We start from the raw sequence: 15,274 nt of genomic DNA on the forward strand, positions 1-15,274 counted from the left end.
TGATTTCTGAGAGGAAGGGAGAGGGAGATGGAGAGATAGAAACATCAATGATGAGAGAGAATCATTGATCGGCTGCCTCCTGCACGCCCCCAACTGGGGATCAAGCCCGGAACCCCGGCATGCGCCCTTGACCGGAATCGAACCCGGGACCCTTCAGTCCACAGGAAAACGCTCTATCCACTGAGCCACACCAGCTAAGGCTATAATACATTCTTATCAATGGAATTTGTTGAACTTGAAATTTAACAGAGGAACAGCGTGACTCCCAGAGCAAAACAATTTTTGATGACTGTCAACGTGTCTTGTAATACTTCCCTTTAGTTCCTGAAGTCCCAGGTTGTCCTGGTTTTCCAACTGACCTCAAGCCTTTTTTTCCTCCCCTCGGGATTAGGTATGTCACGCACAACAGGACACGAGACCCTCTGAAGAGTGAGCGGCCCCTCGGACGGATGCCGGCTGCAGGCTCAGGTAAAAGCTCCTCTCCCGGCCTTGGCGAGAGCGCCCTTTTGCTCCCCTGATCAGTAACTCGAGCTACAAAGGGCATGAACCGTCTCAAAGACATCCCAGAGGCACAGGCCGCCAGAGGGAATAAAAAGAAAAGGCGGCCTAATTCATGTCCTCCCCGAGCTGCTGGACATCCGTGTTGGCCCGGGGCCTACAAGAGGCCAGGAGGGCCCTAGCTGGTTTGGCTCAGTGGATAGAGCATCAGCCTGCAGACTGAAGGGTCCCAGGTTCGATTCTGGTCAAGGGCACGTACCTTGGTTGTGGGCACATCCCCGGTGGGAGGTGTGCAGGAGGCAGCTGATGAATGTTTCTCTCTCATCGATGTTTCCAACTCTCTATCCCTCTCCCTTCCTCTCTGTAAAAAAATCAATAAAATGTATTTTTTTTAAAAAGGCCAGGAGTAATTGGGATGCTTACAATTATGGAGCTCGGACAAGGTTTCTTTATGAAACAGCTTTCTGAGCCCCTAGAGAAAGGAGTTCCCTGCATTTTTTCCCCAAGTAGGTGAGAAAGGACAAAAAAGAAAAAAACAAAACAAACAAACAAAAAAAAACAGAGAAAGAAATCGGCAAGGACAATTGAAATGTACATAATAATAGCAATAACATCTTATTAAGATTGAAAATCATGCCAAAACCGGTTTGGCTCAGTGGATAGAGTGTCGGCCTGCAGACTCAAGGGTCCCAGGTTCGATTCCGGTCAAGGGCATGTACCTTGGTTGCGGGCACATCCCCAGTGGGGTGTGTGCAGGAGGCAGCTGATCGATGTTTCTCTCTCATCAATGTTTCTAACTCTCTATCCCTCTCCCTTCCTCTCTGTAAAAAATCAATAGAATATATTTTAAAAAAAAAAGATTGAAAATCATGCAAATTCCTGGTGTTGACAAGAGCGTGGAGAAGGGCAGTCCCATCCGTTGCTGGTGGAGCGTAAATGGGAAATTATTTCTTGAGGGCAATTTGGAAACATGTAGCAAAACCCTTACAAGTAGGCGTGCCCTTTTGCTCGGCAATTTCACTTTTAGGAGGTCATCGGAGATGTGTCTGAAGGTCCATGTGCACAGATGATCATCACATCATTCCCGAAAACATTATAATAGGAAGAAGCTGAGTATGTCATAGGGACTTACTTCATTACGTAACATTGATATGTGGAATACTGGTAAGCCATTGGAAATCACACATGTGGGTGTGTTTCTATATGAGCAGAGAAAACAGACTAAAGGGAAAGAGAACGTTGTATAAGACAGACGGTTACGATAAGAATAAATTGCCCTTTTTCTTATTTCTTCTTGTTTTTTATAGTTTTGGTTTTGTTGTTGTTAATCCTCACCCGAGGACATTTTTTCCATTGATCTTTTGGAGAGAGTGGCAGAGAGAGGGAAAGACAGAGAGAAACATCGATGTGAGAGAAACACATCAATTGGTTGCCTCCTGCACGAGCCCCAACCAGGGCCCGGGCCCGGGGGGAGCCTGCAACCGAGATACATACCCTTGACCGGAATCGAACCCGGGACCTTTGATCTGCAGGCTCTATCCACTGAGCCAAACCGGCGAGGGTTCTTGTTGTTTGTTGTACATGTATATTCTTTTAGAAAGAAGGTATGAACGGATTAAAAATAAACCTTTAGCATGACCCCTTAGTTACCAGAATGTCTGTACATGTGTTTTCTCACCTGTTACGTGCAAAATCACGTGCAGGAGATAAAGATACGGTTAACCACATTTTCTAGAAGATAAAGGAGCGATCCAGAGACTTTAAACAATATTTTAAACTGGCTTTGTAGCCACAGCTGATCTGTGTGCAAACTTACAATTAGACTTACTATCGAATGATATGAACTAGGTAAACCGATAGTCTATAAATTAATAAGTGAACTAAACCAGTAAGATGCTTCATATTTTTTATTAGGTTATATGTGCTTCAGTTTTAAAACATCAGATCTCAGCGTACGTCATGGGAAGATGTAAAATGTGCCCCTCTTTCTCTTAAGGGTTGAGATGTTAGACTCAGGACATATGAACTGATTGTTCCTGTGTCACTGTTTAGAAGAAACACATTCTGACATGTGTTCATTCAACTTTGAAGGCTTCATGCATTGTCAAGATAGGATATATTTTCAGGAAAGCCTGTGATCATACCAAGCTTTATAATAATTCTTTTTTTATATATTTTATTGATTTTTTACAGAGAGGAAAAGAGAGGGATAGAGAGTTAGAAACATCGATGAGAGAGAAACACCGATCAGCTGCCTCCAGCACACCCCCTACTGGGGATGTGCCCGCAACCAAGGTACATGCCCTTGACCGGAATCGAACCTGGGACCCTTCAGTCCACAGGCCGACGCTCTATCCACTGAACCAAACTGGTCAGGGCTAGTTTTGACATTCTACCTCATGTAGCTACAAGGGTATGTTAAGCTCATGCAAATTTAAAGAAATCGGGAAATTTGATGCATCCCATTAATAAGGAGAAATAAACATTGCTCCTTTTCTTCTAACAGGTTGATGAATGCAGGGGTAAAAGCCTCCTGGTCTTACAAAGTTAGTCCTGTTGAATTATTTGAGATTAAAATGCTACCATACCACATAGTTCATTGGGTGGCGATGCGGCCCAAAGTTCCTATATTTAGCTGACGTCGCCTTTTGCACGTTTTCCATATTGACTAGACGTGGCAGTCTTAAGTGATCGATGTTGAGAGTATTGAAGAGCTTTCCCGTGTCTCTTCATTTTAGCTTGATCATCTTCTCCCTGGGGGACCACCCGTGTTCTGGAGCTCATCATTCCGGACAATGAAATGAACTGAGACAAAAGTGAGTACAGGAACCATGCATGTCCTGGGCCTTATCGGATTACAGTGAAGGTGTTATCTGAGCCAGAGCTTCCTACTGTATGTGTAAATGTCATTAGCGTGAGTGGCCTGGCGGGGAAGTGGATGAAACGCTATTTGCTCAGCTTTATGGTGACGCCGGGTAACCGTGCCTCTGGCCGCTTGCTGGAAGGCGCTATGGCAGATGAAAAGGTGTGGGCTGTGCAGACCACCGCGGCTTTCTTAGCTACTTTGACCTTCCGCCAGCGTCTGCCCCCGAGCCTCGCTTTCTTCATCTGTGAAACAGGCAACAACATGGGCGATACCAGGTCTTCGCAGTGAGGAAAGGGGATAACGTATGTAAAGGAGGTGGCGTGTTTATCAATGTTAGTTTCCTTCCCTCTCCCCTGCCCCCTCAGCCCAATGTTAGACGAGCAGGATTCTGATACCAGACGTAGCGGATCTACCCGTCCAGAGAGGAAGTGGCTCATAAACTGGAATGAAAAGTTGGTCTGAATTGATGATGATACATGAATAGGGTGAAGGTTATCAGATATCTAGACATTTTGCTAGTCTATGTGATGGATTTTTTTACAGAGCAGAATGGGAGTGGGGGGAAGAGAGAACTTAGAAGCTGTAGGGTAGACCAGCAAGCTGGAAAGTCTTGGACAGGAGCTGATGCTATAGACTTGGGCAGAATCATTTTCCTCCAAAAGATTCAATTTTGCTCTAAGGCCCTTCAACTGACTGTGTGAGGCCCACCAGATTATCAAAGCTCATCTCTATTGAAAGTCATCCCTCTCAGATACTCCTACGTTTGTGTTTGATTGAATCACTGGGTGCTATTGTTTAGCCAAGTTGACGCATAAAACCAACCATTGCGCACAGGAAGTGGGAGACTTGAAGGAGACTTGGAAGGTGAGAGGGAGCTCACCAGATGGAAGGGGCGGAAAGGCATGGTGCACACAGAGCCAGGCGCGCACAGGCATGCTTTGGGGAATGCTGGGAGGTCCTGTGTGGCTGGAACGGAGGAGGAGGGACAGAGGGATGGACTTAGACAGAGAGATGGACTTCGGGCGAAGTGGGACTGGCAGGCCAACGAGCTGGGGCAACAGGACGTCCCATGAGTTTGTGAGTCACTGGCTCATATTCAAGTTCTGGAAAGACCAGGCTGGGCCAGAGGAGGATGGGGGAGTGGGTTCAGGAGGTTGAGAGAAGAGCTGATGGTCCGAATTCCAGCCCCGGCAGTGAGGAGAGGAGGGATGAGATTGGGAAGACGTGGATGAGGCTGATTGCCGCGGGCCTGGTGGCCATTCGTGTGGGTCACCACTTACCCATCGTTGTGTACGTTGCCTCTTTGCTTAGACTTGCTGACAACATCTGTGTTACCAAGCCAGGAAACTCCTGGGCAAGGTGGAGAGAATGCAAGTAACAGCGTTGTGGCTACTGTTGTGGAGAGAGCGTTGTACCCAACACACTGACACATGCCAACAAAAACCATACACACATGCACACACACACACACACACAAACACACAGGCATGATTTTTCATCACAAAGCTATTTCCCTCACATTTTAATGTCATCCAGATATTTGTCCCCTTGTGAGTTCAGGAACAGTTTAAGATTCCAGTGTGGTTTTTTAAAATCTTTTAAATATATAGCCCTGACCGGTTTGGCTCAGTGGATAGAGCGTCGGCCTGCAGACTGAAAGGTCCCAGGTTCGATTCCGGTCAAGGGCATATACCTTGGTTGCTGGCACATCCCCAGTAGGAGGTGTGCAGGAGGCAGCTGATGGATGTTTCTCTCTCATCGATGTTTCTGACTCTCTATGCCTCTCCCTTCCTCTCTGTAAAAAATCAATAAAATATTTTAAAATCTTTTAAATATAGATATATATTAGAGGCCCGATGCATGAAATTCATGCACTTGGTGGAAGAGGGGTCCCTCAGCCCAGCCTGTGCCTTCTCACAGTCCGGGACCCCTTGGGGGATGTCTGACTGCTGGCTTAGGCTCACTCCCCCCTGCCTTACCTCCTCCCTCCCTCCTTACCTCCTGCCTGCTCACTGTTTCTTACCATTAGGCTTCCTGCTCCTTAGCTCTGCCTCGGAGGCGGGAGAGGCTCCCGCCAGCATCACTGCACTCTCCAGCTGCGAGCCTGGCTTCTGGCTGAATGGCACTTCTGGCTGGGAGTGCACTGACCACCAGGGGCCAGCTCCTGCATTGAGCGTCTGCCCCCTGGTGGTCAGTGCGCATCATAGAGACCAGTCGTTCCACCGTTCGGTCACTTTGCATATTAGGCTTTTATTATATAGGATTTTTTTTAATGGATTCCAGAGAGGAAAGAAGAGGGAGAGAGAGAAACATCAGTGATGAGAATCATTGGCCAGCTGCCTCCTGCATGCCCCCTACTAGGGATCGAGCCTGCAACCCGGGCATGTGCCCTGATCAGGAATCAAACTGTGACCTGGTTCATAGGTCAACCTTCAACCACCGACCCATGCCAGCTGGGCAACATTCTTGGTGCCATAGCTAGAAACCTAACCTGAACGTATCCCTTCATGAAACAGGGCGTCAGTGGGGTGCACAGAGAAAGTGCACCGATAATACTGGAAATCCCATCCTGTTTCCATGGCAACTCCTGAGCCTCCCTTAGGCCGAGAAAGCCCTCTTTGACCAGAGTCCGGTGGGACTTGTCTTCTTCTGGTGCCTTTAGCAACAACTGCTACGCACAGTAGGTCGCTTCAAGTTCTAGAACAGACCCTGAACCTGCAATTCATGAAGTGTCCTCAAGCTCAGCCTTGGGGGCACTGAGTCTCAGCACCTCGGCCCCAGCCAGCAAACTTGGTTCCTAAACCCCAATGTGGCACACCCCTGCCCGTCCCAGTCTTTTTTGGTCCCATCCGTCTTTTCTCCTGAGCATGTGAGGACTGCCTCACACTTTCTTCCCCGCCGCCCTTCTCTCTAATTTCAGGGGGGAAAAATAATTCAACATTTGCATATGCCATGTTGAGATCATTTTATTCAACAGAGCATGAGCTAAGCATGCATGCCCACCCCTGAGTGAGGCACCCAGGATCCAGAAATGCATGAGAAACAGTGTCTTGTCCTCCAGGAGCATAGGCGAACGAGATAGGGTGCCAAGGAAGAGGGGCAGGGCTGGGCTGAGCCTGGGATTGGAAGGACATGAATTTGGGGTGGGGTTGGCCCTGAGCACACATCATGGGTAGAATATTCCAGATCTAGAATGACACACCGAGGCTCGCCAGGATGGATCTTTTTTGGGATTAGGAGGCTGTGGCATTGACAGGACTGCAGCCTCCCCCGGGGACCGGGAGGTGGCGCCCAACGTGGGGCCTTCTTGCCGTTCCCAGTTGAGGGGCAGGTGATGGGGGAAAAGGCAAGAGACCAGGGCCCTCCCAGTGTTTCTGATGGCCAATGGAAGAACTCTGGGGTGCGGGCGTCTGAGCACTGAGATTCCGAGCCCTTGGGGACGGTGATACAGGTGAGAGAAGCAAGGAGCTTCCCTCATCCCCATCTGAGCGGGGGAGTAATGAACCTATGGGGGAGTCAGATGCAGTCCTATGGGGAGTCAGACGCAGTCCTTCCTTTGAGTCTTCGGGCTCCTCCCTCGACTTGGGGTCCAGCTTGCTCTGTGAACAAAACAAAAAGAGGATGCTAAGGGGCAGACAGACACACAAAGCAGACCCTCGGATGCGGGAGGGAAAGCGTGAGGCGGGGAGCAGTGCCTCCTGGACCCTCTCACTGCACAGCACACACGCGCACACACACACACACATAGGCGAGGGCAGGTGCAGAGCACAGCCGGGTGCAGGGAGGTCTGGCCAAGGCCCCCGGCCGCCGTGGGGACGACGTGCACCGTGATCTTGGCACACCCGTGACCCTCCGTGATGGGGAGCTGTGGAGAGCTGGTCTCCACCAAGAGACACAAGAGAATTGCAGGTGGGGGCGGGGGGGGGGCTGGGGCTGAGGTCAGAGGCAGAAACAGACAGAGAAGCCAGGAGGCCACCTCAAGCCGGGGGGCTCAAAGCCAGCTTCTGAGTGCGTAGGTGGGAGCGAGGCGCACGCTACACAGTGAGCCACCCCCAAACGTCAATTCCGAGCCCACGTGGCATCTTAGGATAAAGGGAGGGACACGAGGCAGGAGCAGCATTGGACAGTGAGAGAGGGGACAGACAGACAACCCAAGCCTTCCAAGAGAGTCCCCCCTCCCGTCACTCAGCCGTCCAGGTTCGGAAAACAGAGCGGGGAGGGCACCCCCAGAGTTGGCAGTCGGGCCACCTACCTTCCTCTGTCTTCGGCCAGGTTGGGCCGACGCAGCGACACGTCATGGCTTCTGGTAACTGGCGCTGGGCGGGTCTACGAGGGAAAAGGGGGGTGGGGGTCGTCAGGATGGCCCCTCAGCATCAGGAACCGGCCTGGAGCCAGCGCCCCGAGGCCCAGCCTCAAGCACTGGGGCTCCGCTTGCTGGGCACGGCCTGCCTTTCAGTGGCCTGGGCAGGCAACTCCTCGGGGCTAGGACACCCCCCCCCCCAAAAAAAAAAGGCCACCTGGGACATCTGTAAGTGTTTTGGGGTGTTTTCCCATCCCTTCCAGCCTGCACAGGCGCCCTGGGCATGCTCCTGGGCCCTGACCGCCCCCCTCGGCACCGTGCCCGCGGCCAGCCCGGACCACTCACATCAGAGAACAAAAGGACGCTGGAGGCCTGGAAGGGGCCTCGGCTTTTCCCTGGGAGCCAGGCCGCCCTTCGTCGGGGAAGGAACCCGCACCCGCACCGTGGGCTCCGAGACTAACGGGCTACGGCAGTATCTGGGTGCGGGCAGGGCTTTCCCACGCCCCCCGCCCCCCACCCCGAACTCTCAGCCACAGCAGCTGCTCATGCTTCCTTCCCTGACAGCCGGCTGCTGCGGGGAGGCACAGAGGTGGCCCCGGCTCCTTAGGCCAGAGCGGCCTGCTCCCCGGGAGGCCCTGCCTGGCCCCCTGGGATCCCTCACAGGCACTGCAGGGCAGAAGGGGAGTGGGGAGGAGGCAGCGGCGGGGGGGGGGGGGGGGGTCCAGGGAGCGAGCATTCTATGGGCCAACTGCCACCGCTGCTCCGGAACCCTGGCGGGTGCCCCGGCCAACGGAAGCAACTGCCGCGGAGAGCCCACCGGTCCCTGCACCAGGCACTCGCTGTCCTGCGCTCCCGGGGAGGCATGGCCTCAGCGCCTCGGCCTCTCCTGGAGGGGAGCAGGGGCCTGGAGAGCCCAGGAGAGCTGGAGGGCTGCACAGACACGCCTCCCCCCCATGGGTCCCCGAAATCTCAGCCCCCCGAAATCTCAGCCCCCCAAATCTCAGCCCCCGAAATCTCAGCCCCCCGAAATCTCAGCCCCCCAAAATCTCAGCCCCCCAAAATCTCAGCCCCCCGAAATCTCAGCCCCCTGAAATCTCTGCCCCCTGAAATCTCAGCTCCCCCAAAATCTCAGCCCCCCGAGTCTCAGCCCAGGCAGCCGAGGCGCTGAAAATCCTGTATATCTGTGTATATATATACAAAGATATATGTGATTGTGCAGGGTGGCCGCGGCTACCAGAAGCAGGTTTGCCAGCAAGGAGCTGGGCCCCCCCGACCCCCGGGGTGCGCCCGCACCCCGACACGGTGTCTCTGTGCACCGGCCATAGAGCCAGAGGAGGCGGGGCTGGGCAGCCGGGACCCGCGGGCTGGGCAGCCGGGACCCGCGGGCTGGGCCGCCCACTCATGCTCTCCCACGAAGCCCACCCCCACACGCCCGTGGGAGCCCCAATTCTTATAAAGCAAAGAGGGCCAACAGGAGGGGAGCGTCACCCCACGGGCCCAGCGTCCAGGGGGTGGGCGGGCGAGAGGGGGGAAAGTGACAGAGCTGGAGTAGAGAGGACCCTGGCCAGATGGGGCTGCGATGCTGAGATGGAGGGGAAGGGAGGGGGAGGGGGAGGAAGGGAAGGAGGGGCCGAGTCAGAGGGGGGGTGGCAGCGAGGACTAAAGCAGGGAAGCAGTGACTGGCCTGGAAGGCAGGGAGCAAAGGGGGGCCCGCAGGGGGGCGTGGCATGACCGAGGATGACAGGAAACCCCAAAGTGCCCTTGTCTCTGCTTTGTCCCCTCGTCCCAGCCATCCAGAAGCCCAGCCCAGCCCAAGGGGGACGGGGGGGGGAGGGGGCTCCCGGGTAAGGGGGGCTGGAAGGCTGGGAGCTGGGGGGGTCCTTTCCTGAGAGAAGCTTTAGCCCCCCAAATGGTTCAAAGGCAGTGACAACTACATCTAATGGTGGAGAGTTAAGCATCCAGTGGGGGGTGGGGGCGGTCTTGGGGTCCTCCTGAACCCCTCAAACCCCAGCGTGGGTCCCTTGTTGAAAACTGGGGGTGCAGGCCTGCCAGGGGATGGGCCAGAGAGCCCCTAGCAGGCTGCTCAGAAGACCCCAGCAGGACCAATTGCCACTTTTCCTCCCCTTTTCTCCTGCCAGCAGTGGGGGAGGGGGCAGGGGGGGGGACTACCTCGGAGGCTCTGGACGGGTCCTTTCGGCCACCAGCTCTGCTAGCTCAGAGGCCCAGAGGGTCCTACAGACAGGACCCGGGGGGGGGGAGAGACAGGTCACGAAGAGGAGCGGGGACTGCAGGCAGGTGCTCGCGAGATAGGGCATGGCCCTCCCATTGCCCAGCGATGGCCAGCCAGGCAGGAAGCGTGTTCTTGCGACAGAGGGTCGAGGACCCGCTAATGGTGCGACTGTTGGACAGCGCGCTCACTCGGGGGGAGGCCCCGGCCCCCATGGGAGAAAAGGAATTTGTGGGAAAGTCCCTGCAGAAGATTATCCCAGTAACCCAACTCCCAACTCCCAACTGCCAACGGCCCAACTGCCAGGGGTCGTGGCCTCTTCCCCCACCCCCCGACCCTCACCCCCCACCGTGGCCTCCTGACCGGCTCGTCTCTCATATCCCTCGTACGTTCCTGCCGTTAGCTGGTCATGAGCTCACTGCTTTAGGAAATACGTTGTGAGCTTGGCTGGGCAGTGGGGGTACAAAGATGGAGACAAAGTTACTGCATTGAAGAACCCCCCTCGCTCTCCCCGCCCCCCCCCCCCACCACACCCCGCCATAGCGCCAAGGGCAGGATGACATGCTAAGAATGGCAATGGGACACGAGGCCCGGGCTGACGGTCCAGGGCTGTCTACCCCGTAGTCCTGGTCCATACGTCCACTGAGGGAAAAGCAACATTCGGAAATGGATGGGGGCGAGGGGACCGGATCACCAGGAAATACTGTAATTTTCTTTGGGAACCTGGAATGTTCTCTGCCCACACCGGAGCTGAGTCTAAGAGAAAAACACCCACTGCCCTATTATCAGGGTCCCGATCTTGAGCATCTCGGATGCCTGGGCAAAGGGAGCCACTTGGGGCCTTGTACATCTTTCGAGTCCAGTGGATGTGGCCTGGGAGAAAGCCCTTGAACGTGGCCCCCACATGTTCAAGGTCCCCACATGTTCAAGGTCCCCACATGCTGGGGACCCAACGCTTAGAGGGGTTTTGCGTTTGCCATGGATGCTTCCCAGGGCAAAAAGGGCCAGACCGCGCCGGAGACCAGCAAGAGGACTGGGAAGCGGGGAGGGGAGGGGTGGGGTGGGGGGAGCAGACACGCAGGCTTTGCATCCCCAGGTCCAGGGCAGAGGCCAGGGGCTGGTCCCAAGACCATGGTGACAGCCCAGATGATGGCCAATGAGGGAATCTCGGTCCCCAGTGGAGGGGCCCAGGGTGAGGTGGGTGACGCTGGGGTATCACCAAGATGGTGTTTTCTAGAACACAGGAAGGAGCCTTTGAAAGGAAGGATTTTGTCCCTCCGCCTGCAAGGGTGCGCTCTCTCCTTGCTGTTCAGGCCTCAGCCCATCATTTCTGTGGCTGGGGCTCTGTCTCCCCCCCCCCCCCGCCCCCCCATCAAAGACCCATTGAACTCAGGCTTCTGAAGAGTCCCACAGGGCAGGGCATGAAGCAAGAGATACTGAGGTCTCACCTGCAGATAGAAACGACGAGAGAGCGTGCGCAGCCAGCCAGCAGAGAGACAGAAAGGAGTCACAATGACAAATCATGTGAAAAAGAGGAGACAGAAGAAGAGAGGGAGCAGGGAGCAGGGAGGGCCCCCCCACGAGGCGGTGGGGGGCGCGGGAGGTGGGGGGACCAGAGTCAAGAGGGAAGTTAGGACGAGAAGCAGAAAAAGAGCCAGCTGGTCGACCTTGCCTAGAGGGTGGAGTGGTCTGGGCGATGCAGGGAGGAGGCGGGGTGGGCCCAGAAGCTTCCCCACTGGGGACGGGGACCCAGGGGCCCCCCGCTGGGTGTGCAGACATGTGGTCAATCCTTGTCGTCCCCTCTGCTCCTCACTCAAGACTGGCCCGTGTTGAATCTGGAGGGAAAGGAGTCAAGACGAGGAGCGGGGCTGAGGCGGGGCTGGGTGGCCGTCCCTCGGGGGAGAGCTCAGCTGCGGTCTGCGTGGCCCTCGAACCCCAGGCCCTCGTGGGAAATCGGGGGGTGTCTTCCAGAGCCCCCAGCCCAGCCCGGGTGCCCTGATGGAGATGGATGATTTCCACAGAAGCAGGGTCCTGGGTCCCCCCCTACCCCACCCCACCCCCGACGCCCAGAAGTTTCCTGCCCTTAACTATAGGCACCCACGGGAGTCTGAGACCTGAGGGGGCTCAGGCGGGCGGGTGGGGAGTCAGCCTGGGATCAGCAGTCCAGGAGGGAAGCGGTCCTTCTTTTCGGGGGGCATTGCTTGGCTGTGCCCAGCAACTACATGGAACAAATAGTTGTGGTGTGTGCCCCAGAGGCCAGACCCCACGAGGCCCTGACTGCCTTCCAGGCCACTCCCCAGGACTTCCCCCCCCCCCGCCAGGAGAGCCATTTCTGGGCCCGGGGACGGCGGGGGGGGGGGGGGGGAGCTGAGCCCCTCAAGAGGATCAGGTTCCCCAGGTCCTTCTGCTACAGAGTTCTGCTGATTACTGGCCTCTACATAAGAATCCGAGTGGGGGGAGGCCCCGAGCCCTGCTGAGGGGGCGGGGGGGGGGGGAGGGATGGGAAGGAGTCCGGGGACCCGATTTGGACTCTTGGGAAAAGGTCAGATCACAATTGAGTTCAGCCTGGAATCGGGGGTCGACTTTAGCCCCTCCCTCCACCCAGGCTCCCGAGGTGGCTCTCTCTGGATCAGCTGCTTTGACTATTTGAGCGGTAGGAGACACGCCGTTTTGGGGGTGCCTGCTTGTCCTGTCCACCTTGGCCTAGAAGCCATGTGTCCATTAGCTCCAAGACAGGGCCCTCCACACACACACACACCCCCCCCCCGCCCCTCATCTGCTCTTTCTTTGCTCATCCCACCGCAGCCCACGCTTTTATAATTCTCTCAGATCTTTGCCCGCGAGCGCCCGGGGGCTTGAACTTGGTCCCAGGGATGCAACACTGAGTGGGGCGCAGCACAGCTCTCCAGTTGCTCACAGCGTCCCGGGAGGGGGTTGGGGGGCAGGCTGGGTCCGAATCCCGGGGAGACGCCGAGCGCGCATGTCCAGCACGGCCTTTGTTGGACCCCCGATGCCACTATTCCATAGTCTTTCTCCTGCATCGCACCTTGGCCAGAGGGAAAAGCACGTGAGGTGGCCCCGATGGCTCCAATGTCAATGCCGAATGACGTCACGTAGGGAGCCCTGGGGCCGTGGCAGGCGGTAGGCGAGCCCTCTCTGTTTGCCGCACGGTCTGCGGTCTGCCGGTCTGCCGGCTGCACTGCTCCTTAAAGGAGACGCTCCCTGGAGTGTCCAAACGGCTGTCCTCTCCCTTTCTGTTCTACTGATATTTTAGGGACCAGGAAAAATCGTTGGGGCCACCTGTCCCATGTGGAGAGTGCCCCCAAAATGCTTGGGGGTGCCAGGTTGACCAGGGGCTGCCATAGGGGCCTACCCAGGATCAGGGGGTACATGTCTACCGAGACCAGCGGAGGACTGGCTCAGGGGGCGCTGGGAGGGCCCCTAGATGCAGACTTTGGAGATGGGGGTGCCTGGCCCCCGTGGTGTCTGCCCAGTGACAGGGCAGAGGCCAGCAGGGGCTGTTTCCAAGACAACGGTGACAGCCCAGATGTTGGCCAATGGGGAGTCTGGGTCACTCCTGGACGGGGGGACCAGGGTGATGAGGGTGATGAGGGCACTTCTTCGCAGAACAGGGCCCAGCGAATTGCTTAGTGGTCGACTTCGGGTTGTGTGGGTTTCAACGTGATTTCAAAAAATATATCAACGCAGCAGGGTGCTGAGATGAGGAGAGGCCGCCCCATCGGCGTGGAGGAGGACGGGAGCGAGACAGGCCTACACCCTCCCTGTTGTCACTGTTTTCGAAGGTCTCTAGCGGTGACCGAGGGGACTGAGGTGACGCCAAAGCCGGGGTGGGGGGGGGGTTGCTGTGGCCCGCAGGCCTAGGGGACCCCAGAATGGCACGGGGGACAGGAATCCTGTGATCACAACTGCAAACAAGGACAGGGAGGGAGCGGAAGTGACGCTGAGAGCTGCGAGAACAGGACAGAGGTGGGAGATGGGACCAAGGCGGGGTGGGGGACACAGCCCAGGATTGGAGGCAGCTGGCCCCGCCCTTCCCCGCCCCGGGCTTCTTGCTCTCTCCGGGATCATAGAGTCCTCTGAAGGTCACAGCTCTGGGAGCTAGCCCATGAGAAATGAGAAGCTTGCAGGGGAGCGTGGGGAGGGGCCGGGAAGACAGTATGCTACTTAGAAGTAGGTTAGGGTCTCCCTGTCTTTGGAATGACTCCTCTTCTTGACTAAGTGTTCTGGACGAAGTGGGGAAAGCGATGATGAGGGCTGGAGGGCTGGCTGGCCGGGAAAAAGCCGCCCCCCGCTCTCTCTCTGAATCAAGCTATGCACCCAGTCTTAGGTCACAGGCCCTCTCGCGCCTGCCCAACGCTGGGTGCGATTTGGGGAGCGAGGATGCCGATGGAGGCGGATCACCAGCCCTGCACCCCGGCTGGGGTCTGCCCTCGGTGAAGGCTCATCCCCGGCTTAGCCCTGCCTGGTGGCGCCTCCAGGCCCCGCCCGAGGGGCACCCTGTCCCCGGCCCCTCCTCAGCCATTTGGGAAATCCTCGATTGTTTCTCTCTTCTCCTCTCCTTTCCCGAGAACCCTGAGGTGCTGTGTCTGAGCTCCTGCTCCCCGCCAGCCCGCGAACCCCTCTGACTCTCGCCAGTGAGAAGGCGTGACTGACAGATGCGTGTTGTTCATGCTTCAACATGATTCTCAGAAGCAGAGGATTCTGGGCTTTTCTCTCCAGAAGTTTCATCAAGACAAGCAGGCATGTCTTGACATAAAACGGGGGGACATAGCGTTTGCGTTCAGAGACTGGGGGGGGGGGGCTTTGAAAAGTGGGTGCTCTCCTGGGACTTGCTCTTCCTATTCCCTTCTGAAAGCTAGGCAGCCTGGGGGTGCCCTGGGCTGCTGCGGCCTTCGACACGGGTCCCAGGCTCAGGCCCGCCATTCAGGAAATGCCCAATGACAGCTTCACCCCATGAGCAAGGTACCCCGACCCGGGGGCTCGGGCCTAGGACTACGGACTAAGTGGTCCTCAGCCTCCTTCCACGGGGCTGGACCCCAAAGACAGCTCGTCTCAGGGGCGTGTTCTCTGAGGCAGCCCCCCTCGATGAGTCCTTGTCTCACAGAAACGCCCAGCCTCCAGCACCTCCCAGGCCCGGGGAGGCGACAGCCAGGGTGACTGTCTCCTAGGACCCTGTGTTAATGTCCCCTCGTGCCCGGACACCCCGAGAAGCTGGGTCCATGGGGTCAGCCAGAGCAGAGGGCGCGAGGCCTGGCAAGTCCTTCAATGGAAACGCTTTTAAGAGGTCATGGGCCTGTGCCGAGACCAGCAGGGGAGACTGCGCGCCCGGCTCCCACCTCCTGGGCGGGGGTTGGGGGTTGGG

The 15,274-nt window shown here is 56.5% G+C and overlaps 1 long non-coding RNA gene across 2 annotated transcripts in view; it reads left to right on the top strand.

Annotated features, from left to right (window-relative positions):
* Positions 1 to 408: 408 nt before the first annotated feature.
* The window catches only part of LOC307094882, a 247,968-nt gene continuing 233,102 nt past the window's right edge, over positions 409 to 15,274 (top strand). For both annotated transcript variants that reach the window (XR_013813138.1, XR_013813139.1), the window contains exons 1-2: positions 409 to 468; positions 3,237 to 3,314. This is a non-coding gene — a long non-coding RNA (uncharacterized lncRNA). The remainder of the gene's footprint in view (positions 469 to 3,236; positions 3,315 to 15,274) is intronic.

The sequence above is a fragment of the Cnephaeus nilssonii genome (genome assembly GCF_951640355.1).
Source record: "Cnephaeus nilssonii genome assembly, chromosome: 24".
In the NCBI taxonomy this organism is placed as follows: domain Eukaryota; kingdom Metazoa; phylum Chordata; class Mammalia; order Chiroptera; family Vespertilionidae; genus Cnephaeus; species Cnephaeus nilssonii.